The sequence below is a fragment of the Drosophila simulans genome, chromosome X (genome assembly GCF_016746395.2).
Source record: "Drosophila simulans strain w501 chromosome X, Prin_Dsim_3.1, whole genome shotgun sequence".
NCBI lineage: Eukaryota > Metazoa > Arthropoda > Insecta > Diptera > Drosophilidae > Drosophila > Drosophila simulans.
The window spans coordinates 7911269-7936865 of NC_052525.2; the positions used below are offsets into that span (position 1 = coordinate 7911269).

Here is a 25597-nt window from a genome sequence, read left to right on the forward strand (position 1 = left end):
CGAATAAAGTCACGTTTTGCTTATTTAACATTTCGTTGACTTGCCGAAGTTGGGCTCAAGAAATGTCCTTAAAGCCATATGGCTGCCATTTGCCATTGCTTTGCATTTATTCATTTAGTTTGTCGCGTAGGCCAGAAAGCAGTTGGCAATTTACGGCGATTCATTATGCATTCATTTCGGCTTTGTTCGATTCACTAAGCCCCAACATAAACAGCATCGCTCGTCGCTGGGCAATAACGATAACTTATCGATTATTCGCATTAATGGCTTTGATACGCAGCGAGAAACCGACGAGTCGCGTCAAAAATAGCAATAGTCATTATAATGAGTTTTGAGCTCCTGGGCAAACTTATTCTTGGATCGTGATTTCACTTAAATTGCGCAAAAGCAATTGCTGTCACTCAAAAGTGCTTAAATTTATATAATCAAGCTTAATTTCATTGGCACATTCATATATATATATATAGATCTTGTTTCTAGCAATCAGTAAAGTTTCATTGAATTAAGTGCACAGTCTTTAGTATACGAATTACATAATTATCCCAAAAACTCGCTTACAATGAACTTACTATCAATTTGTAGGCCAAAACTATCGGCGATTATGCAAGTAGCTTACCTCTTATCCTCTTACTTTTTGCTCGAACTTAATTTGCCGCCTCGAGTGCTGCGATAGCTATCGAAATTGTTATGCCCAAGCCTCGGGTTACCCATTATCCTGTGGGCAGGATTCACATTCACACACACAAGGGCACATACGCACACACACACACACAAGAGGAGAAACGCAGTTGCGGGTGGGAAATTGCCAATGGCACAATTTTCTTTTGTGTTTTTGTAAATTGTGTGAATTTTAACACTTGATATTCTTTTAATGAATTATTTCGCCCAGCTCGTTCCTTTGGTTATTTACATTTTTCAACTATTTTGCATGCCAAGACCGAGGAAAATTGGTCGAAAAGAGAGAGGGGGGGGAGGGGGGTCGGAAAAGCGTTATGTTTTCCGATGGAGAATGGGGACTTTTGTAAGTCAGCCGGCTGCCTGAGGGCGTAGGAAACTTTTCCAGCAAATAGCTTGCAATTGAGTTATTTATTGTGTGTGTGTGTGCGAGTGTGTGTGCCTCGAAAATGGCCAAATTATTTGGCCAAAACCAGACAGTCCAGTAGCTGCTGTTTTCCGTTCTCAGTTCTCTGCCTTCCATTTTTCAGTTTTCAGCTTCCAGTTCCAGATGGCCCAGCAGCTAGCTGTTCCCATTCTGCAATCTGTATTGCCTTTTAGCCAACGGCCAACGCTTCGTTTCGTTTCGTTTTGTTTTGTTTTGGCCTGGCTTTGTGTGCCACGACCAAGCCCCTCTTTATTTGCCTTGTGGTTGCCACTTTTGATTGTTTTGGCCATAATATTTGCTGCCCTGGCAATGTGTGTGTGTGTGTGCGTGCTGCGGCTTGGGCATTGTTATTATGTATTTGTCTATATGGCCGAGAAACGCAATTTGCAGTCGGCCTTCTACCAAAGTAAAAACCCAAAAAAAAACACATGGTATCCAAAAGAAAAAAAAAATCTCCAAAAAAAATGGTTAGCGGGCAAATATACAGATTAAGACTAAGGAATTCCCTAGCATACAGTTTTTAATTAGCCGCTTAATTTTACACGCCGATTAAAGAGCAAGAAACTAAGAAATTGTTTAAAAATATAGTTCAAATTGAAGGCAGTCGTTATATTTAAGTGTAACACTATTTACCCAGCAAGCTAAAAACATAAAAATCTGCTGAAATAAATCGCGGAAAATAGAGTTGTTAAACAGTGTGGCACGCTTGTTGGCCAAGAAACCAATATACCCGTTTATGGTTATCGGTTATAAAAAGAGCAAATGAAACGAAACGAAAATTAAAACAGTGAAATGTTCCATGAATCTGAGAAGCACAAAAACATCAAGCCCAAACACACACAGCACACACACACACACATGCACGCATTAAGGACATAAGGCGCAGTGGTCCTGACGCTCGATTGCCTTTTTATAACAGAACACTTGGCAGGAAAAATACACTAGTACACAGGGAAAAAATAGGTGCATATAGAATAAACTAAAAAAATTAAATATAATTAAACCAAAATATTAGAGTATTGAATTCTAGTTTATATAGATAGATAGATAATTGAGATACTCTCAATTGAAAATACCCCTTAATTTCTCACAGTGCATGTGTGCCAGCGAGTGTATGTGCTGCATAGCCACAGGAGGCGCTTTAAAAGTTCATTGTTTTGGAGTATCCCGGCTACTTCTGTTGATCTAAAACCAGCAAACCAGCAGACCAGCCTTTTCCCATTTTGGCCCTTACTTTCCCATCCTGGCCATTTTCTCGATTTTCCCTTCTTGTCTTGGGCTTACCTTAGGCAAACTTTTTGGCCCCGAAAAGTTTACGCTGCAAAATCGTAAGAAATTTCCCAAGCCGAGTCACGAAAATGAATGTGGCATATGGGAGATGGCCCAGTGTTCGCATTTGCAGTAAGCGGCACAACGATGAATAATGACAGTGAGTGAGTGCACTCGTGAATGCATGCGGTGTGATCGAGTGCTCGAATTAAATTAAATTAAGTTCAATTAAATTACCAAAACTTATGCATAGAGATGGTACGAGAGCGCAATGCAATTAGTTACTAACTAAATAATTGCTTACTTACGAATTTCGCTATCAGTGAACTTAATGCGCAAGTTCTGTTTAAATTTGCTTAAATATTAAAGTGCCTGCAAGAATTATGAAATATATTTCTTTTTTTTTAGAAAATTCACTTGCAAAATGAACCCATTCTCGGGAGAATTCGCCAAAGCCAACGTTACCACGCCTTGCTCTTGACCCAACCACAAGTCGCATTTGGCAGTGTCACACAGACCAACACACACACACACACAGACGCAGATACGCATATAGTTAAGCAGGCACACGTATTGTGTGCGTGTGCACTCGGCTTAATTGCCGCACAGACCGCATCAACCGAAAACCCCACCCGGAAAATGCCACCCGTGTAGACGAAAAATAAAAGGCTGGCAGTGCAACGGTGAAAGTTTTCGCAACGCATTCCAATTTATATTAATAATAATAAGTCATGATAATTTGATATGTGCAACGCGTCGTATGCGCAATGTGCGGCAGTGCGCCTTTCAGGACATCGCATATGTACGTATGTATGTATGAATGTACGTACATATGATGTATGTATGTGCGAACGAGTGTTTGGATTAGCAGATGTACGTGTCATTTGCACATGCCAAATGCCAAGTGCCGAATGTGCAAATGGCGAATGGCGAAAACAAATTCCTGAGTAGTTTTTCTTACATTTTCTATTACGCCTGCTCATGCATTCTCTTTGCAGCACTCTGGCATTTCCTCCTTCCGTTTCCGGTCTCCTCTGCTCAGCATCCTGCTCCTCTGCACTATCCTTACCCATCACATCCCATCTAGCACTATCATCATCACCCCCTTCCGCCATCCGGTGGCCATTTGCATGCCGTCCACGAGGCGGTGGCACAGATTTCTGGACTCGAAGTCTGAGCCTGCGACTGAGCCACCACTAGAATCTGGCCAAGGACTCGGCCAAAAGCTGAAGGCTGAAGGCGCAGGGCTCAAGGCTCAAGGCTCAAGGAGTTGTCGAATAAACGCTCGCATGTGTGTGTCAGTTGACTGGCGATGAAGTGGATTGGTTATGAACTGCCAGCAGATTGCCGAACTTGAGCTAAATTTCAACTGGCCTCTCGCACTTGTAGTTCAGCTTATTTCGGCTTCACACAAGGCACTTAAGGTTTCTGCTTAAACTATTAACTATTAGTTAAGACTAGTATAATATAGGTTTAAATAAACCTTTAATATGTGCTTATATAAGCATTTGAATGCTTATTAGTTGTGCATATCTTCTATTGAATTGAGTGATTGCCAAAGAAAGTTGTATTCCAAGAGACTAAGGTTGATATAAAAAGTAAATGTATGCATTTTATACTTTATGCCACCAAATTATTTAAATTTCCCTACTCTTCGCGTTTCTTTCCCTTTATTTACAAGTCAAGTCACTTGTTTCCATCGCCGTACGTTTCGTATATTATGATATGCTAATGCATCTCATGCAGAAATTCGAACTCGTAGGACTTATTTCAGAATATGCGCATAGGAAGAAAAGCGTCTTCTTTTATTTCATTTAGAATTTATTTTATTTTATTCAGTTCGTATCTTCATCATCTCGTTTCTTCTTCTGTTGCTTCTTCGGTGGGCGTGGCTGGTGCTACTCGTTCGACTTCCTTTTTTTTTGCTTTATACCGTTCGCTACGTGGGCTCACGTCGACATTCGAAGGAGACATGATGCCTGAAAATTGAGTATACGACATGTTGGCATTGTCATGATAAAGACGCCAGCCGCCAGGACGAGGCCTGCGAAATTGTCCTGGCACTCAGCCAGCGTTCGAAAAAAATAAAATTCCAAGCAACAGAACACTCAACGCGACGCATTAATTATTGTAATTAGAAATTTCTCAGGCTCTGCTCGCGACAAACAAAAAAAAGGGCAGTACGTAAAGAAAGAAAGGAGAAATGCTCTTACTTTCTGGCCATCAGTCAGGCGGCTTTAAGAAAATTCAATTTGATGTTAAATTAACCCTTAAATCATGTGTGAGTCTGTGTGTGTGTGTGTGTGTGGGAAAGTCCTGCCTGTCTGTCCCTCAAACAATGTAAAAGAAAATTAACTCACAACAATTTGGGAGGACGTCTTTGTCGCTGCCTGTTTTAGCAGCTCAAATTTCAAATTGCTTACTTAAAGCAATAAAGACGAGCAAACACTCACTCACCCACACACACACACACTTGAATACTCGCACACACACACACACTCAAAGCCTCGGCACTCAGCCAAAAATGTCTGCTCCCGATAAGTGAAAGCGAAAAGAAAGCAGGGAGCAAATTGCAAACAGCACAAAGCTCAAATGGCTAACAAGAAGAAAAAAAACGCTCACAGGACTGAAAGATTATTTCATAAAAAAAGGAACTGTGGATTTTACAAAGTAAAGTATTTAATATTCAAAATTAATTGAAATATATATTCCATTTCTGCAAATATATATTCGCTTAGTTATTTTACCCTACAAACTTCAGTTTTATGATATGATATGCTTATGTTTAAATGATATAGAAATCTTGTTGCTCTTGTCATGTCCATTGTATTTGAAAACTGATTTTCACTGAGTGTATTTATTTCGGAACCACCGACTTGTCGCCACTTGCCACTTGCCACTTGCCACTCTCCACTGCCACTTGACATCGCCTTAGTTGACAGCTTCCTCATTGGCCAACTCAGTGTGCTCGGTGTTGGGCTTAATGTCGCGACTGTTTGTTGATTTTTTGCTTTCATATACATTTTTTTCTTTTTTTTTTTTTTGGCATTTGGCTGGGCTTTTGTTGCTGTTGCCATTGCCGTTGCCACTTGCAATGCGTAAATATTGTTTTAAATTCCCTCACAAAAGCCCCAGTGAAAATGAGTCGCAAAGACAATGGCGAAATAGAAATAGACGAAAAATAACGGGCAGACAAATGAACTTAGTTTTGGGTCGAGTGGGAATGGAAACGGAAATGGCAATGTTTGGAAGGTGGGGGGATTGCGGGGGTGTATGTATGAGTAGGTGGGTGGCGGGGTGTGTGCTTGGGGGCGTGGCTCATAGTTATGGATGTGGGCCGGGGCAGGCAGTAAAAGTTTTTGATTTGTGTGTAGAGCACACAGACTGGCATCCAGATATATAGATACAGATACACGCGCCGTGCCCAGTGAAAGTTACAACTTTCATTTCGTTTCTATCCTGGGATGGGGGAGGGGGTAGGGGCGTTGGTGCTTTGGTTTTTGGAGAAGGGGAATACTATATGCTGGAATATGCTACTACCCAAAGAACTGAATCAGTTTATGCTGGCCACTAAAAAAAAGAAAAGGGAAAACTATAATGAGAATGGCTGGGGCACCGCAAGCCAGCTGATTTCCGAGTTGAAAGTACCATTCATTTTGCTCTGACATGATTTCAAGATTTATTGGGCAATACATTACAGTTTGGATACATATTACAATGCCTAGACATTAAGATATGGTATTAGTTTTGTATAGGTTAGACCATTTTATTGTAATCTTAGGTTTATTTGGCTGATGTTCAAGTTCTCAGAGTTAAGTTAAGGATTTATTGGAACTACAACGAAACGAACTATTTATTCGATAAAGTGTCTTACTTTATGGTTACTTTATTTCCAAGAGCAACCGCATCCCAATATTCAGATCTCTAGCACATTCGTAGACCGAGTTCTCTGGGGTCAGTTGCTGAAGAAAAATCTCATTTAGCATTTCTAATCCTAATAGCAACAAGCACGAACACCGAGGCCAAGTCAAAACGTTTTGCGCTGGCACGAACACAGGCCATACACAAACACATCCCGTATACATGTGTATGTACACTCCTGTCTGTGTGTGTGTGTGTGTTTGTGTGTGTGGCAGGCTTTTCCCCAGGATGGTTGGCCTTTTGTTTTCCATGGCTTATCTTCATAATGTGAATGTCGCCGTCGCTGTCTCTGTCTCTCATTGCAGAAAGTAACTGATAGCAGTTACAACTTTTTGCCACTCGCATACACACACACACACACAAACAGACACACAAATAAACGGGCGCGCACACGCACACAGAAATACACACATACGCACGTGGTCCTGATACTCGTATATTTTGTAGCATACTTTTGTGAGCCAAAACTTTAATGAAACGCCAAAGCGCAAAACTTTCGCTTTTTGTTTCGTTTAGCCGAATGCGATAAAAATGAAAGACAAAGACATAGGGCTGCAAAAGAGACGGCTATATTGAATCGTGAAAGAGAGGGAATCATTTATGTACGAGCATATTAATGGCATTTCCCGTCGCCTGGCAGCTGCATTGAACACTCAAATAAAATATATATAAAAATATATATTTTCATTCGGAACTGCGATTTGCGTCAAATGGCTTAATCATAAGCCAAACAGCCTCTTTTTTAAGGTTACTACTTTACAAAAGCTGGCGGAGAATAGGCGAAGGGAAAATGGATATCCACTTAAAGTGCCACAAATTGCTCGAGCGCGCTTTTTCCATCGCACCAAAGCACTTTCCCCACGCAAATGCCACAAAATGAGCCATTTCAATGGACCCAAAGTGCCAGCAATGCCTGCCGGCTATTAAGCAATCGCCGTCAAAATCACGCGCCACCATGGAAAAGCTGAAAACCAACTGGCACACTCCAAAAACGAACCATCAGTCAGCAAAATTGCCAGCGAGAAAAAAAAGAAGAACATAGAATGCCACATTTACAGCCGTGTTGGAAAAAAAAGAAAATATTAGTGAAATGCAGCCAGATAATTTGGCAACTAAAATCGAACAAAACAAACTTATAAATCGTTCAAACATTTATGACTTCAAGTGATTTGTGTGAAAAAATGAATGAAATGAAACCTTAAGCTTAACGTGGCAGATGAAAACTAATTATTAACCTAAATGCCGCAAGAAGAAACCGCAGAAAAGCTTAACTCATTCAGCAAACAAGCTGCAAACTTTTCAGCCTGAATACGCATTGCGAAAAGAAAATAAAAGCAAACAAAAAGACAAAAAAAAAATACAAAAAAAAAGTTGCAAAAAGGCAACCAAGAAAAACAAACTTAAATAAATAAACAGCAAAACAAAATACCATAAACAAATTCCGAAATTGTTTCGCCTTTACGCTCACAGAAGCTCACAGAAAAGCCACAAAACAATGCAACACCAACATCTTCAGTGGGTGGTGCAGTGGGTGGTGCATGGGGTGGTGGTGCAGATAGTGGTACAGTGAGAAGTTGAAGCCTCTCCCACCTGACAGGTGCAACAGCGGCGGTGAGACTTTACCCCAGCCGGGGGCGTTATAAATTTCGAACAGAATAGAATAGAAGTTTGGAACACACAGCAGGGAAATGTTTCTGGGCACGCAAAAGTTTGTATATAACATACATATACATATACAAACATATACATACATATACACAACGCACAGTTTGGTCTTCCCGTTAGTTTCCATTAAGGATAATCTCTGAATTTTCCAAAACAACTGGGTAAAAATTTGAGCACAAGTCTTGTGCCCCAGCGGATAAGCACATTGTAGGGTGACAAAAATTAGCACAATCATTTCGAAAGCTGGAAATCTAAGCTCTATAACTAAGTCAATAAAATCGAAATATTAAATATATTAAATTTTAATCGCTGCACATTAAATAAACATTTAAAATAGTTACGCTTTGCTTACAGGAATACAAAGAGCGGCTTATGTTTCTGATTCGTTCACCGCACCAGACACTTCTCCATTCATTCATCTGATTTTGGAGGAAAACTTTACGCACAAGTTTCCCGAGCCGCTTACGGCTGGTATGCGGAGTGGGTTGCCCAGGTGCTCGGATGGCTGTGGGTGGCTTGGCCATGTCCCAGACGTCAGAAGTTGCAACAAGAGACAAGTTGGAGACGCAGGAGCGCAGTGCTCGGGATGCGAATGGATGAATGGGGAAGAGGTGCAGGAAAATCCTGGGGACAGGACAAAGCATTTAAGCAGTGCTCATCGCCCTCTAAGCCCTTCGTCCTTGGTCTTTGCCAGCTGCATTAGCATTAGCCACTGCCAACTGGCCACTGGGTGGTGCGATGGTACTCGGAAAAGTCCTCGAGTGGCGTGCTGGCTGGGTGGCTTGGTGGGATGTCTGCCCAGAGATTTGACTGGCTGACGGGTATGGAGTTTTGTGTTCAGTGCGTCGACATTCTGGTTGCAATTTGCTGATAAGGCAGAGACAACGAAACTTTTAACTGACACACCGAAAGAAAATGTGCTCTATTATTCATAAAATAATAAATTATCGCATATATAAATTAGCTAATAAAAAATAGCTTTATATATATATGGCACAAATATCAAATGAAAACATTAAGTTCTTTTTTTTTTGCTACTTTAAGCACTGAACTGTTGAAAGCAGCTCCCATTTCTCGCAGTGCACCCTCATTCTTCCTTATCTGCGAGACAATTCTCCCATCAAAAGTCACTCAACGTTTGGCCCATCACCCCCCCTCCATTTACCCCCGCTCCCACACTTGTGCCCCCTCTTTTGTGTAAATTATTTTAAAAGTGTCTTAAAGTTTTCAACGAGCTGCGGCAAAAGGGGTTTGAAGTGTGGGCAGCGGGGGCTGCTTCGGGTGTTTCGGGTGTCCGGGTGTCAGGTTAAGTATTTTGGGGATTTTTCTGTTCGTGACGATCCCCGAGTGCAATTGAAGGCCCTGTGCGCTTAATTCGCTTTTGGCCGGCTTTATAATTGCATTTATTTTCATTATTTTAAGCTCTGCATCGCCTTCGTTCGCTTTTCCATTTATTCGCGTTGCTTTTCACTGCACGATTGCGACAAATTGAATTTGAAATTGCAAACAGCAAAAAAAGAAAAAATAATGAAACAACAGGGAGCAGGAATAAAAAATTGAAATCAATTAAAAGCTAGCGCAGTGACTAACAATGCCGAAATATGAATGAAATGCGGATGCGGAAGATAACAGGACTGATGGACAATGAAATATGTGTAATCATTCAGGAAATAGCGTTTAAATATGCAAATATTAAATATGATTTCGCTAATTCGAAATTAAAGAAAACAAACAGCAATCAATTTAAAAATGCAGCGCATGAACTATTAACTACTTAAATGTGTAACAAGTTAATAACAAAACGCATTCCAGTGAGCAAAAGTAATGCGGTATTTGAAAGGATTTAATTCGATTGAAAAGAATGAATACAAAATATAAGCTCTTAAAAAATGCATAGTTTTGTGAAAGTATTTCGTTGCTAGGTTTATTCAATTTATTCCCACCTGTCCAAAAATGAATTTCATTTCTATAAATTAAGCGTACGGAGACGCGCAGTGCAAATTGATTGATTTTCTGCTCGGTGAGGTCAAAGCTGCCGACAGCTGCAGCTGTCCACCACCACCTAATCCTGGCCAGAAATCCTACCCAGTCCGACTGCTTGTCCAGTGTGTCTTTTTATTATTATTATTTTTTTTTTTTGCGAGGAGGAGGAGCTGCTCTAAGTTCTTGTCGCCGTGTGGCAAAAGTAATTATTTTTGATTTATGACAAGTCAGACAGCCGCTTGGCTTGGCCAGTCGCCTGATTTCCTTCCGTTTTTTGTTCCCCTCCTCATTTTTTTTTTTTCTGGCTGATGGGAAACTGGGAAAACTGCATTTAAAGCGAGCTCTGTGTATCGTCGTGGGAGCCAGCTGAAATCCCCCAGCAGACCAAAGAAACCTGGTCCCCACATCATTTGTGAATGATGTCAACGCATGCATAAAACATGGCCCGCACAAAAAAAAAAAATAAATAAAGCGTGGCAAAACGAGACGAAAAAAGTCATGAAAGATCGTCTAGTTTGTGGAGGGTCGACGCTAAGCATACCCAGTATGCAGATATAAGCATACATGACAAATATAATGGGACATTGTTAAATAGAGCATAAAGTATTTTATGTTACTTAATTATTATAAACTATATATCGCATTTATTTTGCTTTTCAAACATACCTGGCTGCTCAAACCTAGTTTCACATTTACATATTAAAATTCCAAGCAAACAAAGTATGTGCAAGTATTAACAAGTTTAAGAATTATGTTTTTAGATAAGATATGCTCTCTGCCTCGTGATACTTTCGCTGCTATTAAAGAAACTAACAAACTTTTCCAGGAAGACAAACTTGTGTTGAAAATTATAATACCCCTGCTGCGATGCCCCCGTAGTTTTTTTTTTTTTTAGAAAAGTGGGCATGGGTATGGGTGTGGATAAAAAACATAGAATAGCGAGAAACTTATGACAACAAACATGCAACTTACAACTATGCAAATTGCGCGCTTTTAGCCGGCAACAACAACGGTGCAACAAAGAAGGCTGCAGCAGGAAGTAGATGGGCGCAGAAATATTCATAAGTGCCTGGTGGGTGGGAGACAAGAAGCGGAAGTCGCTGTCGCATTATGAATTACGTATTGCTGGCAAAAAAAAGGGGAGGGGGTGGGGTGCACACGCGGCGTATGCGTAATGCGACGATAGGCAGCAACTATTTTAATTATTGTCGCGCAAAGGCACACACACACACACACACATAATAGGGAAAACGCTGAAATATGTGCAGTTAAGCAGGCAAAAGAGGGGAAAACTGCACTAAAACATGCCTCGGAATTACGTGCATCAGCGCACAAAGGCGGCGCAAAAGGGGGTCGGCTACAAAAAAAAAAAAACGGGGGCAGCTCAGCTGAAATTGAGAACAGAGTCACCAACCAAATGCGCAAACACAGACCAAACAATAGTCGTAGCACCAAAAAAGGATATCACTTCATAAAACATATCGCATAAGTTCATGTAGCTACAAAAATGCGAAAAATGCCGTGAAGTAAACAAGGAAATGCCGAGCACAAATCAAACTAAACCAAATACATTGTAACTGATTGAGTTAGCTAACAAAATTTCAAAATGCAATAAAGCGCAAACCAGAAATGCCAAAGAGAATCCATTTCGATGGCATCTGCAAGCCGAGAGTTCCAACCTGAAAGCGATCACCATCGCAATCCCAATCCCAATCACTTGGTCACCTGCTCAAAGGAATGCAAGCGTGTCCAGGTGTGCGCCGAGCAGTATGCAATACATTTTTGTGTCTGCAGATGTGGCAACACAAGGTGGGCGCCACTGGGGGTGGGGGCGTGGCCAGTTGCACCGTGAGTGATATATGTCCGTCCACCTGTTAGTGTCACCTGCACGAAGGCAAGACACAATGCCAAAGTAAATAAAAATCCAAACTAAATTGAATTTTTTTGTGCATACACTTAAAGAAGTTAGGCAACTTGAACAACAAATTATGTGTTAAAAGCTTCTAAGCAAGAATATAGTAATTATATATGCATATATATTCGATTGATTAGTGCACATTGTTTGTATAAAACTAGCTTTTTAATATCTCTTCGTTTATTGTTTTAACACTAAGCGTATTTTCCTTTCGCTTGATTTCTAATATTTTTTCTCGGCGGAATTTTCATCGAAAACCCAGTGTAGTCTGTTGCAATGTGCCACGCCCAGATGATACCACAAGCGGCTATTGTTGTTGCCATACTTTCCTTTTAATTTATCAGCATATGAAAATCTGCAACTGCAACTGAAAGCGACGCTGCAGCAGCTGGAAAGCGACCCCCCCGAATTGCAGATTTTCCATGCAAATTCGGTCAGTGGTAGTGGCATGCAGCATTTTCCAAGGATGGCCACCACAAAACTTGGCCATGACGATAGCAATTTGATCTGGATAAATGGCGCCCAGTCAAAGGGAAGAGTTTCGCTTTCCTTCTATTCTTATTTTTTTTTTTTATTTTGTTCTTAAACCATTTTTCATTTTCGGTGCGCGCTGACAGTTTCCCTGGAGAAAGCAAAGGCGAAAGCGAAAGTGGGTGGGGTCGCTTCAAAATTCAAGAAGAGAAATGCGTGAGCGGCAAATGAGTCGCACCTGGGAAATGGGGAAAGTCAGTGTGAATAAATGCATGAAATGAATGAGTAAATAGCTCGAATGACTAACTGCGCGGCATTTGCGCCCAAGACATTTTCCACCCACCATTGTTGGGCGATTTACTAAATTACTAGGACCAGGATGCGATGGTGTCGACAACCAGTCGGCAAGATGGAGATAAATCCAGATGTACATGGAGTAATTGGGGCTCTGGAAGAGTTGGCTATCCGGCGAAAAGGGTCTAAGTCGGAAAATGGCCAGAGAATTTATGGCTAAATGTAATAGCACTTTTATAGTTGTGTGGCCAATTGATTGAAACTTTAGTGAATTGGTATTTTGTCTATGCACACTTGGAGAAATAAAGCTGTGATGCCACAATAATCGGAATCAAAATGAATTGAATATTAATTTAAGACATATCTTTCATAGTAAAAAAGTAAGAAATGTCTGCTGCCCAATTAAATCTGATTCGAATTAAATACGAATAAATATGAAAACTTAACCGGAATCTCTTCCAACTTAAATGGTAATTTAAATGCCTGCAGCATTTCTGGCCCCATAAAATGAGCGTTTGAATCAACCAACCGTGTGTGCTGCCCAACTTTGCCCCAACACAAAACCCCCATCGAATATCATCTTAATAAATCAGAGATTCTTCCACACTAACCAGTATAATCTGGCAATTCAGCTGATCCCAGAATAAAACTAATATCCCAGGCATTTTCCAACACAACATTTGGCTGGGCAAAAAAACCAAACCCCCCAAGCAAATGGGGCGTTCAAAAACAAAACAAAAAACCAAAAAAAAAAAAAAAGGAATGGAAATGAAAATGGGGAAAGGAAAAAGGTGTGAAAATTCAGGGAACACACAGCATTCGCACAGAAGGACGTGCGTGCAAGTGAGATAGTGGATGGAATGTCCTTTGGCATTCGAAAATGGCATTATCAAAATTTACATACACGCATATCCTGATTATCCCTTAAGCATGAATTATTGAAAGCGTAAATACCAAAACACAGGCGACAGTCGACAGCCGAGAGAAGGAGAATAAACAACAACAACAACAACAGCAACAACAAAAGCAGTAGCAACAACAACAATGCGAGATTGGGACAACAATGCGACAGAAGTTCCTCGAGAGTGGCTTTTTAGGGATGCTGATAATGATAATGATAATGATGATACTGCTGCTGCTGATGATGATGACGATGATGTGTAGAGCAAGTTATAGCCAAGGATGGGGCAAACTCAGCCAGACGACGGCTTAATTTTCACATGACAAACAAAAAAAGACAAGCTGAGTGGAGACATTTTGAATGGCAACACACAAGCTAAATAAGACAAAAAATTTCACAACACACAAAAAAAAAAAAAAAAAAAAAAAACAATAAAAAAAGCTGAAACAGAAACAGGTTGAGTGCGGATTCTAAAGTGGGCTGAATAGCTAAGAAATATACATACATATGTGTGCACATACATACATATGGGAAAAGGGGTAGAGTGGACCAAAAAAGAGGAGACGGGTAAGTGATGAGGTGCGATGATGCGTAGAATGTTGGACGAGCAGTTAAGCGAAGAGCCTAAGACAACACAATTGAATCGAGTCAACGAGGGTCACTGCAAATCTATTGAAAATAAATTATAAATAATAATTCAGAAATATAAAACATTTATAGAAAACCTTAAGTTATTCTTGGCATGTTAGCAATTTTAGTAACGTAGATATTAACTTGATGAAAATGGCTAAGATATATTGCATTCAAAAGTATGTTAATCACACTTTATTATTTAAATATGTTCCAAAATGCAAATATACCACATGAGTAAATAAGAAAGTCTTCGATTGCCCCTCGGCCCGCATTTAGGCAAATACACTCGCACTCACACTTGAACACAATCACTCACACGCACACGGGCAGGACTCACTCACTTGGATAAATGTGTCTACAACTGCAGATAGCTTTGGCTGTATGTGTGTGTGTGTGTTTGTGTGTTTGTGTGCGTGTTTGTTTATTTGTCTTTCCATGTGTATCTGTGTGCGTGGTTCAACATCCTTTGGCGCCCGTTCCGGGATATGTCAGGAAAATCCTGTTAAAAGTTTGCCATAAATCCTATTTACATATTTTCATCTGCTGCGGCTCAAAAAGAGTTGCGAGAACATGTCTTGGCCACGCCCCCACCCACATGGCATGCATGGGCTGTGCGAAAGGACGAGGTCGAAAAGAAAATAGTCATATCAATTGTTTAGGCAAATAAATCATAAGACTTCCTAAAAACCATCATCTTTGCTTAAGGCACAGAGAAAAACAAACAAACAGCATAATCTGAGAATTTAATATTCTTTAAAAATTTATACCAAACATCAGTTTGCTGAACTTAAAAATAACATTTTAAGTTGCATATTTCTTACTTTCTGTTCAAGTTGGTGCCCTGTTTTTGCAGTGCATATCTTCGTTCCAGCCGCTGACCTCGTTTCTCGTTTTCCCCATATCCCTGACCATGGTCGACTTCCTTCCTTCCTTCCAACGCTCCTCAATCCTTGCGGCGGCCATTCAGCATTTCAGCTTCGATTAATGTTGCCAAAAAATCGGCTGAGATGTCTGGCCGTACAAAATGTATTATGGAAAAAAGAGCGAGAGTTGCCATTGTTCGCCGCACTTTTGTCTAGCAAAATCATCGGGCTGCGATTCACTTTCAAGGATAGTCGCAAGAAAAGTCAAAAGTCATTCCCCCAAATATTCAGGCACGTAGAATAGGCAAAAAACCTCTACTATTTATATTTTAATAATATATTAAAAGTAATAAGTATATGTAAGTAAGTTCTTGTGAGAATATTCTATCTTTTTTTCACAAAGTTCTATTATCTTGAACACGGCTGTCTGCATATATTTAGTATCTGCTTAATCCTTGGCCAGTGGTCGCATTTGTTATGCTAAGGATTCATTTTTGCATATGCTTCTTAGTCTCATCCGAACCGAGATGCCTCGCATTAGTCGCTGGCATCGTCTCAGCGCCAGTCGCTCATCCTTAGTAAATATCCTTGGCAAATACATTTTGAATAATTGTCCTGGACATTGGACGCTGGACACTGGACTGTGTGAGTGTGTGTGTGTGTGTCAAGGAAAATCCTTTTCCGACGAACTCAAATTCAAATGACTGTAAATGGCACAATCCTTATGCATATTTCATAGTTCCCTCGCTCCTTTTGTTGTGTCGATGTGCAAATGTTTGCTTTCACTTTCCTTTGTCCTTTTTCCGGGTCCTTAAGAGGCTGAGCCGAATTTGTTTAATCGATTACACAATTTGTGCACAACTCATTCTCATTCTAATGTGTACATTTGAAAGTCAAAAAAAAAAAATAAGTTGCTTCTCGCATTTAGCAAAATTGCGCTGGCAAACCATTGTTAATTTATTTAAACAGTTTAAACTTGTAATCTTATGATTAAACTAACAAATTATTCACAAAGTGACAGGAAGTCGCAAACGTAAACATGCAGCACAATACTCAATACTCAAAACTGTAGAAAAAATGATTTTTTGTTTGCCAAATCACTTAAATTATTTAAGCAGCGCGTTAAAAAGTTTTTTATTCTGCCACACAAATTGACTTTATAAAAAATTAACATATGTACATACATGCATAGCAATGCAAACACATAAAGTAACAAATATGGTTTAAAAATGTGCATCATCTGTTTGATTTACATGCTGAAAAATCGCCCAGGAATTGTCGGTAAATGAATGAATAAATAACCAGAATGTTGCAAATGCGCCTCAGCCAATTTTTTTTCACCTGCCCCCAGGTGGAATGAACCTTAATCACATTAAAGGAGCTCAGTGGCATCTTACATATGCTACCCGCAAACAAGCCTATATAAATCGTCAGTTGTCAGTGGCAGGCATTAGCTCAACTCGACTCATCTCATCTCGTCTCTTCAGTTTTCATTCACGTTGCGTATACGCAGCGTACGCCCCCCTGGAGCGAAAATGACTACCCGTGGCTTTGCTTCACTTCCCTTCGCTTCACTTAATCTTTCTTCGCTTTTTTCGATAGCGACAGCTGCTGGATTGAATCGATGACGGGTAAATCTTTACTTTTCCCGTTTGTTTTTCAGCTAGAACAAAACTCAATTAACATTCGAGAGGATAAACTGTTGAGGAGACAACAAAGTCAAAGAGCCGAGCACACATGCACTTCAAAAGCGACCAAAAACGAAGCGACACTCTTTTTAGTGCAACTCTGTTGACCATAAAAAAAGAGGAAAAGAAAAGAGTAGGAGTAGGGAAAGAAGGCGGAGCATTTGACTGCATTGGTAATTGAAGAGGAAATGGTAATGAAAGCGGGCGGCAGCCCAAAAGGGGGCGTGGCTGGTTGGCTAAAGAGTGCCGACAAAGTCGCCTTATTGTGTGGCACATTGTTAACTTTTGCCGCAGCCCGGAAAAGTGGACGGGAAAAATGGTTCGGAAAATCGGGTGGAAAATTGGGTGGCATATGTGCATACATGAGAGCGCTGTCACTCGCTCAGATAAAAAAAAAAAATGCAGCGAACACAATGTGTCTATAAAACAATCTTTGGATGCAACAAAAGTATTTGCATATCCGACAATTAGGTATATTTTCGAACTGTGCAACAAGCATATGTGCATAATTTAATAAATTAAAATTAAAGTTTCATTTCACAACCATCAGTTCCTTTCAGTGATTTAGCAGCATATCTTTGCTATTTAGCTGGGAACCAAATTAAACAAACAAAAGTCAAAAAAGCCGAAAAATCACTGCCAGCGACACTGGTGACAAATGGGAAACTATAGTGTGTGTGGTGGTGTGTGTGTGTGGTGTGTGTGCACAGCCAGATAAAATGACAAATTTACAAACAAATGAATGTCGAAAAAGCAGAAAAGCAGAGCAAATAAAATCAAATAACAAGGGAATATCAAGGCGAAAGCCAAAAAGCAAATTAAGAAATATATGTTCGAACAGAAACTGATTAAACACCGGTGACAACAAACAAATGCACAAATATTTGTGGATATTTTCTGAGTTTGTGAACTGAGCAAATGTTTGCGCCAGTTGTTCAAATATTTGAACATTTTATATATTTAATTTAAAATCAAATATATTGCAAATAGTTCAAGCGCAACCAGCAAACGAAATTCGGATTGCTTTTGCTAAGACATAAAAATTGTTGTAATTTTCAAACGGGTTTTTCGCAATAAGGAATTTCCGAATTTCCATCATGTAAAATCCCTGTACCATGAAAATACTTAATCCGTTGAGTTAAATTAGCTTTTTCAATGGGTTCTTCTCGATTTTTTTGTAAAGACGCAACTTACGCAAGTGGAAAATGCGCCGAGCTTATTATTTAAAATTTTCCCCTCAAAAATGAAGGAAATACACACGCACGTCCCGCACACACACACACACAGATACTCACACACATACAAAGACTAAGGGGACCATCGTCATCATCGCAAATCTCAAAATGCTTCCTGCGGCTTTTTTCGAGGAATTTTCAGTGCTATTAAAAAGTTTACGCGAATCAGGAAAAACGGCCAACGAAGCAGCAAAAGGGAAGTGAAAATGCCAGGGAATGAGGGGGGGGGAGGGGGAGGGGGAGGGGTTTGGTTCCAGCAGCCAGGCAGGAAGTAACGAAAAAATGAATTTATATATATTTATTATAATTTTTTATTTTACGCATTTTGTGCGTTGACTGTGGCCTACCAAAAAAAAAGAAAAGGAGAAGGGAAGGGCGGTGAAAATTCCGCCCAACAAGCAGCAGAGCAAAATGAGGAAAACACATTGAAAACCGCACGGAAAGTGCGAAATTTGAGCAGGAAGGAACTGAAGGAGTGGGAAAAGCAGGACGAAAGGAAGAAGGACAAGGGCACAGCTGCCGGGGTTGATCGAAAAGTTTCAAGTAGGAGATAAATTCAGGTGAGAGATTGAAATATATATAAAATATTAATAGCATAGATATGCGAAAAGAAAACATATATTAAATAGATTTCATCAAATACTTGTAAAGAAAGCAAGTTATTTAGAATCTAATCGGGAAACTGCTGAAGCGACCCTCGCTGTAAGCTAATTGGCGCCACAAATAGGCCGCCTGCCCACACTCCTTATCTCTCCTTCTAGGCATTCATATTTATTTTTATTAGCCAGCCACTCTTTGTTTTGCCATCGCACAGTTTTTCACAGTTTTCACACATTTTTCACTTCGCTCCTTTTACTTTTGCCCTGTTTTATTTCTATTTTCTTTTTTTTTTTTTGTTGCTTTATTTTTTGCATTGTTTTGTGCGGCAGCAATTAAAAATTGTTTTTTTTATGAGCAAACAAAAATTTTTGTTTACAACAAACAACAATAAAGCGGTAATAAAAAATCATAAAATGGCCGGCGCCAGAAAACAAGAAACAAGCGAAAAAGTGCTAATTGGTTAATTGTGTGTGTGAGCGAGGAAAACCGGTGCACCTGTATTCGTGTTGTGCTTTTGTGTGTGTGTGTGTGTGTAAGTTTCAGTTTCCCGCTCAATAATTCAGATCCTTAAATTGACCGCCGCACAAAGGGGAGCAATAAAAAAAAATAAAAGGCTTGAGGCACTTAAAAAATTTGTCTACAATTTAAAGTTGTCGTCCTGTGTATATTTCCCGTTCGTTTGCTCGCTTGTTTCTTTTTTAATCCTTTTTGCGTTTCGAAAGGCGTCAGCTGCAATGCAGACAAAACAGGGCCACGCCCACTGCCGGATCCCCGGATCCGGATCCAGATCCAAGTGGCGCTTGTTAGTTTAAACTGATTTGCAATGTTTGACATGGGCCATAAAAAGCAACGAGGCAAACGACAAGGACGACAAGGATAACGGTGAGATGGAGATAGCACAAGGAGCGAGCGGAAGAAGAAGAAGAGCAAGAAGAAGGACATTAGACCACTCGCCCAGGTCGCCACACTGAGCGAAAATGCGCTGTCGATTGTCTTTCAATTGGAAAGCGGATTACAGATTGCTTACATTGTTTAAAGTAGATTAATAATGTTTTGTATTTGGTTTGTGGCAAATGTAGAATGTAATCGACTGGCTTTTTAATTAAATTAATTAATTAAGTTAAGTGAGGAATTTCTGATTAAATCAGCTTAAATACCAAATGTGCAAGTGAAAATGTTTGCGCTTACTGGGTGTAATATATTTTTTTAATTAAGCAAAAATGTGCAATTGCATTGATTACATTGATTACTATTTTGCTAATTTTTACGCCAGTGTTTTTTTTGTTTCTTTTTTTTTTTTTGCCCACGTTTGATAGCCTGGCCTTTTGGCATTTCTAGGCCACCCTTGGGCTTTGTTTTGAGCACAAAATTTTCAGCGAGTTGTCAGGAAGGGTCCTGCTCTTGGCCATTTCAATAATCTCTTCATTTGGCCGGGGCCACAACGATTTTTTCCATGTTAACATTTTATTCGCCTGCACAATGGGGCGTATGAGCAACGTGGCCATCGCATCCACCCCCACATCCACGTTGCTCATACGCCCCATTGTGCTGAAACTCGGACCGAAAACCATAACAATGGCGAAACGAGAGCCACATTCTAAATGCTAAGTTCATTCATTCATTCATTCACTCGTTCACTCGTTCATTCATTCATTCATTCTGCAGAGAGAAACACAGACACCGACACACATTCGCTTGTTTTTCGGCAACAATTAAAACGATTTAAATGCAAAACAGTCAACGCCAGAAGAGCACAGCCCCAAGTGGGTCATCTGCTGGCCGACACTGTATTAGCCAATTTCTGCATTTCTGTATTTCTGCATTTCTGTATTCCTGTAGCGCCCCGATTGCCCTCGATATGCGAAAAGGAATGGCCGCAGCACAAAAGTCAAACTGGCTAATGCAGTTGGGCCAGCATGGAAAACACATAGATCGCAATGCATCTCAGTTGATTAGAACACCGAAAGGTATTCAATAAAACAAAGTCAGGCTTTTTTATCTGGCTAAATATTGCAATGCTCAATAAAATTGAATCTATATTAAATATAATTCTTATACAATCGCATTAATGCGTAGAGTAGCAAGTATTTTGCTATCAGTTGATAACTGGTGATTATTATTTCATTCACTGCTTGCCAAAAAAGAAGAGGAGCTGCGTAAGAGCACTTCACTTCACTTAAGTAAACTTGGCTTAATTACTTTTCGCTTGGCTCTTACATCTCTGCCAAACGAATAATAAACATCAATTTCGTTTTCGTTTTCATGTCAAATGAAGGGTGCGAAAAGTGGCGCTGGATTTTGGCATTCGGGCACTAATTCAACATTTAATCAGTTCGTTTAATTTCCATGCACAAATCGCTATTTGTTGTTAGTTGGTCACAGTTCGGGGGCTTTCATTTGGCCCTTGACTTTTACCAGCACCCCCCTCCCCCCACTACCAATCATCCGCATTTTCGCCCGACATTTTCCCCCGCATTTAACCCGATTTTGCCCGCTTTTCCCACGACACCATGTTTTAGTGTGCGAATGGCTTTTGTTTGATTCCGTTTGGCATTGCCATCGTCGTTATTGTTGTTGCATTTAATTAAAAGCCCCGAATGTAGATTGAAGATGGCCGGAGTGCCAAATGTAGAATGGAGAATTCAGATATTTCAGAGATTTCAGAGTGCGCACAGTGGCGGATGTAGAACGCCGAATGGCGAACAATAGCAACAAACTGGCTAAAATGAATAAATATAGGCGCTTTCGCTGTTTTGGCCACAACAGCAGCAGGAATGCAGGGAAAACAATTGTTTTAAACATTTTAAAATGCATTTATCATTAAAAGAACTATACAACTTAAATATCATAAATTGTAAAGACTAAAAGCATAGTTTATTTATGTCTCAACACAATTCATTTATTTTACAGCTCGAAAAGAGCAGCAAATTTTTGTTAGTGTAGCTATAACAACAGCAACATTGGCATTTCCACTCCCACTGGAGCCATTCATGTCACACACAAGCGCGTAAACACGCACACACAAACACCAACACACACACAAACACACACACAAACACACACACACGCACATGAACACGCACATTTCGTAATCGCTCAAAATTGTTTGGCAAACATTTTAAATATTTTCTATTGCATACGCACAGGGGGCAATTCTTAAAAGTTTTCCCATAAAATAGGAATAAACGCTACGTGTGGGCTAATTCAATTGAAAAGTCTGGGCGTGGTCATTGTTTTCATAAAAGTACGCATTTTAGTTGTTTTGTATGATGATGATTGAATTGAAATGATACGTGTTGAAAAGAAAGGTAGCATACAAAAGGTAGGAACTACAATAAACCAAAGAAGATGATTAGACACAATGCACTTGCACTCTAAATGCATTGATGCATTTAATTGATTCCAGAGATGATTGATAAAAAATTACTGAATATTTGAACTGACCTATCCCGATCTTAAATATTTATAGTATGCATAATTTAGGAATCTACATACATATGGTTTCTATCCCCTTTTTCATTCTTTGCAAACGTGGCTTAACCCAAATTTGGCTGCCTCGTCGCAAAAGGCGCATATTTGCCTAGCCCCATGAAACAAGACATTAACTTTGGTCCTAATGCTAATCTTACCTTGGCACAAAAAGTATTTCGCCCGCTGCTGCCGATGCTGCTTTAGTGGTAGTGATAGCGGTAGTGGTAGTGGTGTCGCCGCACCCACACACACACGCACACGCACACAGACCCAGGAGGTCCTTCACACGGACAGGAGCTCGCTTCCTTGTTTTGGTTCCCGCTGGCTTCCTCGAACTTTAGCTTTCAATCTGCATTCGGTTCTCTCGGCTTACTGGCACACCTCTTTTATTCGGAATTTTCCAATATTTGTTTTGAAGTTTCAGCCTTGGTTTTATTTTCGTTGAATTCGTTTGGTTTTGGAACATTAAAAAAATAGCAAAAAAAGAAGTTGTGGGTTGGTCTCGCACTCAGCTGAACTTAAAAGAAAATTAAACGAAAATCAAAGTAAAATATGGAACTAAACTAAATTGTTAATAAATCAAGCTCGACTTAAGCCTTTCTGCCTGAACTAAGAACTTTTTAATTACAAATCTCTGCTCGTTGCCAAAACTTTCGCATAACCACAAATCATTGATAAGTAGTTAAGACCATATCTGGCATTGTCACGTTTTGTAAAAAGTAATAACTGCGACGCTTTTGCCTGGCAATCAACAAGTTGTAACTTTTGACGGGAATTCCCCTTTTCAATTTATTATTACGAAACATTGCATGTCAATTGATTTCTAATTCCCCTTGGCTGTTTTTGCCTTGGCAGCTCGCAAATAAAATCTCTCTTTTAGTTTGGCGCGACCTCCGCAATGACCGTGTAACAATTTCGGTTTTCTTTGGCCCCCCCTTCTTTTTTCTTTCGTTTTTTTCCCACCCCATTTTCTTATTTTCAAACCATTTCTCCTTTTTCTTTGGTTCACCGAGAAGTCGCGCGCTTTTTTTGGGTTTTTGCCTTTCTTTAAATTTGACGTTTTCCAACCAAAATTTTCATTTACTTGCATTAAGCATTTCGGTTAGGTAATTTTCTAGCCTTAAAATAGCAACACACACACACACGCACACACACATACAGTTGCGCTTACAAATGGCCAACTTATGTAAGCGTTTTGTGCGCGTTTTGCCCGCGTTTCGGGCGCTGTTTTATCCGCCAAACGCGACAAAGTTGCAACTAAAAATTTGTTAACCCCACAACTCCGCAGCTCGTTTGCCCCAGCTGTTTTGTTTTGTTTATCGCGGCTATATATTAGTATTTTTATTTTCCTATTCCCTGATTGCCTGGCACAAGAAAGTGGATTCAAACGGTAAAGCTGGCATTAAAAATAATTATAAACAACAAAGTGGAGAATGCAAAAGAAATAACGGTTAACCTACAGCTGAGGCGGTCACATGCGCGACACAGACACAACACACCAACACACGCTCACACGCAGACAGACAGTCGAAAAGGGGGCGGGGCGGCGAAGGCGGAGGCGGCGGGACGACGGCAACAACAAAATAACGCAAAAAAAAGAACCAGAGAGCCAGCAACAACAACAATACGACAACAACCGACGACGACGGCGGCGACAACAACAACGACAATCAACGAGAAACAACGGGAAACAACGAGACAAGCGACAAGCGACAACCGACTTTCGACTTTCGACGACGACGACAACAACAACAACTGGCGACTTTAGCGCGTTTTTTGTGCTGCTTGCTTGGTTATTTTTCGGGTAACTCTCTCTCTCTCTCGAAGCGAAACGCGTGCCGTCAGCGCTGAGTCCTGTTTCATACTGTTTTGGATCAGCCACGCATTCTGCCAGCGGATGCTGTGCTGTTACGTTCCGTTAGGTTCTGTTACTTCTGCAGCGCTGCTGCTGTTCTGCTCTGCTGCTGTGGGTCCGCACAGTGTGGAGCCACTGTTACTGTTAGGCGCTTGCTGCGGCACAGGAATATCCCGTGCTGTTAAAATTTCCCTGGCATGCGCAGCACTGTGTGACTTCTTGTTTTTTTTTTTTTTGTGCTTTTGGGCGAATGCAGAATGCAGTTTTTCAATGCCAGCCGGCCAACGTTGCGGATGCGTAATGTGCAGCGGGAAGGGGGGCGCAGCTCTATTCGAAATTTGTCAAAATTATTACTGCTGTTTGCGAATTTAGAAATCTTTGTTATGCTGTTTTAGTTTCATTTTTACAGCCATTAAGACATTTTCATTTTTGAATATTTATTTATTTAGTTCTCATATGTATGCTATTGTTCATTAATAGAAATGATAGATTATTGACGCATTCCATTAACATTGCTCCATTGCAATTTAGTATGAAATTTGCCGGCGAACTTTCTAATTAAACCGTTATGCTTTGGTGAGCATCTGCTGAGTGAAGTTTACGCATCTATTTCAGCCAATAAGGTAAGTGGCAATTGACAGTCATTAATGCTAACCGCAGTTAGCCACAATTATGCCAGCTGGAGCAAATCAATTTATTTATGAAAATTTCGAGGCAGTGCGCCATGTGCAGCTTGCAGTCTGAAGTCTGCAGTCGAGGGTCCTTCGTCCTTCGTCCTGCATTGCACACGTGCATGGCATTAATGCAAATGAGCAGGATGCTGAATGGAGGATGGAGGATGGAGAATGGTGGATACGGAATGGTGGCTCCTGGCATACACACATACATACTGCTGCGAATGCGGAACGCTCGACTTGAGGCCAAATTGAATTATGTTGGATGCCAGAAAGGTTAATGAAAGAGAGCGCCATACTTGCACCCGGATGCGGACACATCCACGGATTTGGATCCGGATTCGGATGCGGATTCAGATTCAGATTCGGTGACGGTGACGGTGTCGGTGTCGAGCTACGTATTCAGAATTCAAGCTGAATGAATTGTGATGAAGCACCACCAAGCAACCAACACCCACCAACAAAATGCTGTCGAGGGGCCACTGAGATGACCACACATAGATGTGGTCGAACACTGAGAGAAATTGCTGCTAATTAAGTACCTCATATCATTTTTATAACATTTGTGCATTAATAACAAATTTTATTTTGAGGTTAAAGTAAAAGTTGAATAAATAATACTTTACATTCCACACGTTTTTCTCAGTGTAGTTGCAAAAACACTGGACATTGGCGAGTGTCGACTGTCGGTTGCTGCTGGTGGTTAGACTGCATGCAAATTGATGCTTTTTGTGTTGCACTCTGCATTATCTTGGTCTGGATCTGGTTCTCGGTTTCGGTTTGGGATTGGGATTGGGATAGGGATTGGGGCTGGTCGATGGATTCGTTTCGGGTTGGGTCTGGACTCCAAATTCGGAAGGTGGACATGTGGCTGGAAATGTGTTGCAGTGTAATGGCCAGTAATGTGAGGCGGACCAACTGGAAGCTAAAGCTAACGATGACTGACAATGTTTTTAGCCTGACACAAGCAAGGGAATACCTACTTATGTGGCCAAAGGATATCTTCCTAAGAGCTCTGGTTGACTTCATTAAGGGTTTGTAGTTTTCACTTCATCTA

The 25597-nt window shown here is 40.4% G+C and overlaps 1 protein-coding gene across 1 annotated transcript in view; it reads right to left on the reverse strand.

The window, feature by feature from the left end:
• Positions 1-23678, reverse strand: part of LOC6725439 (acetylcholine receptor subunit alpha-like) — an 88736-nt gene extending 65058 nt beyond the window's left edge. The window contains exons 1-2 of the mRNA XM_039296715.2: positions 23472-23678; positions 22170-22436 (exon numbers count right to left, since the gene is read on the reverse strand). The gene's annotated coding sequence lies outside the window, so the exon portion shown is untranslated. The remainder of the gene's footprint in view (positions 1-22169; positions 22437-23471) is intronic.
• Between the last annotated feature and the right edge of the window lie 1919 nt (positions 23679-25597).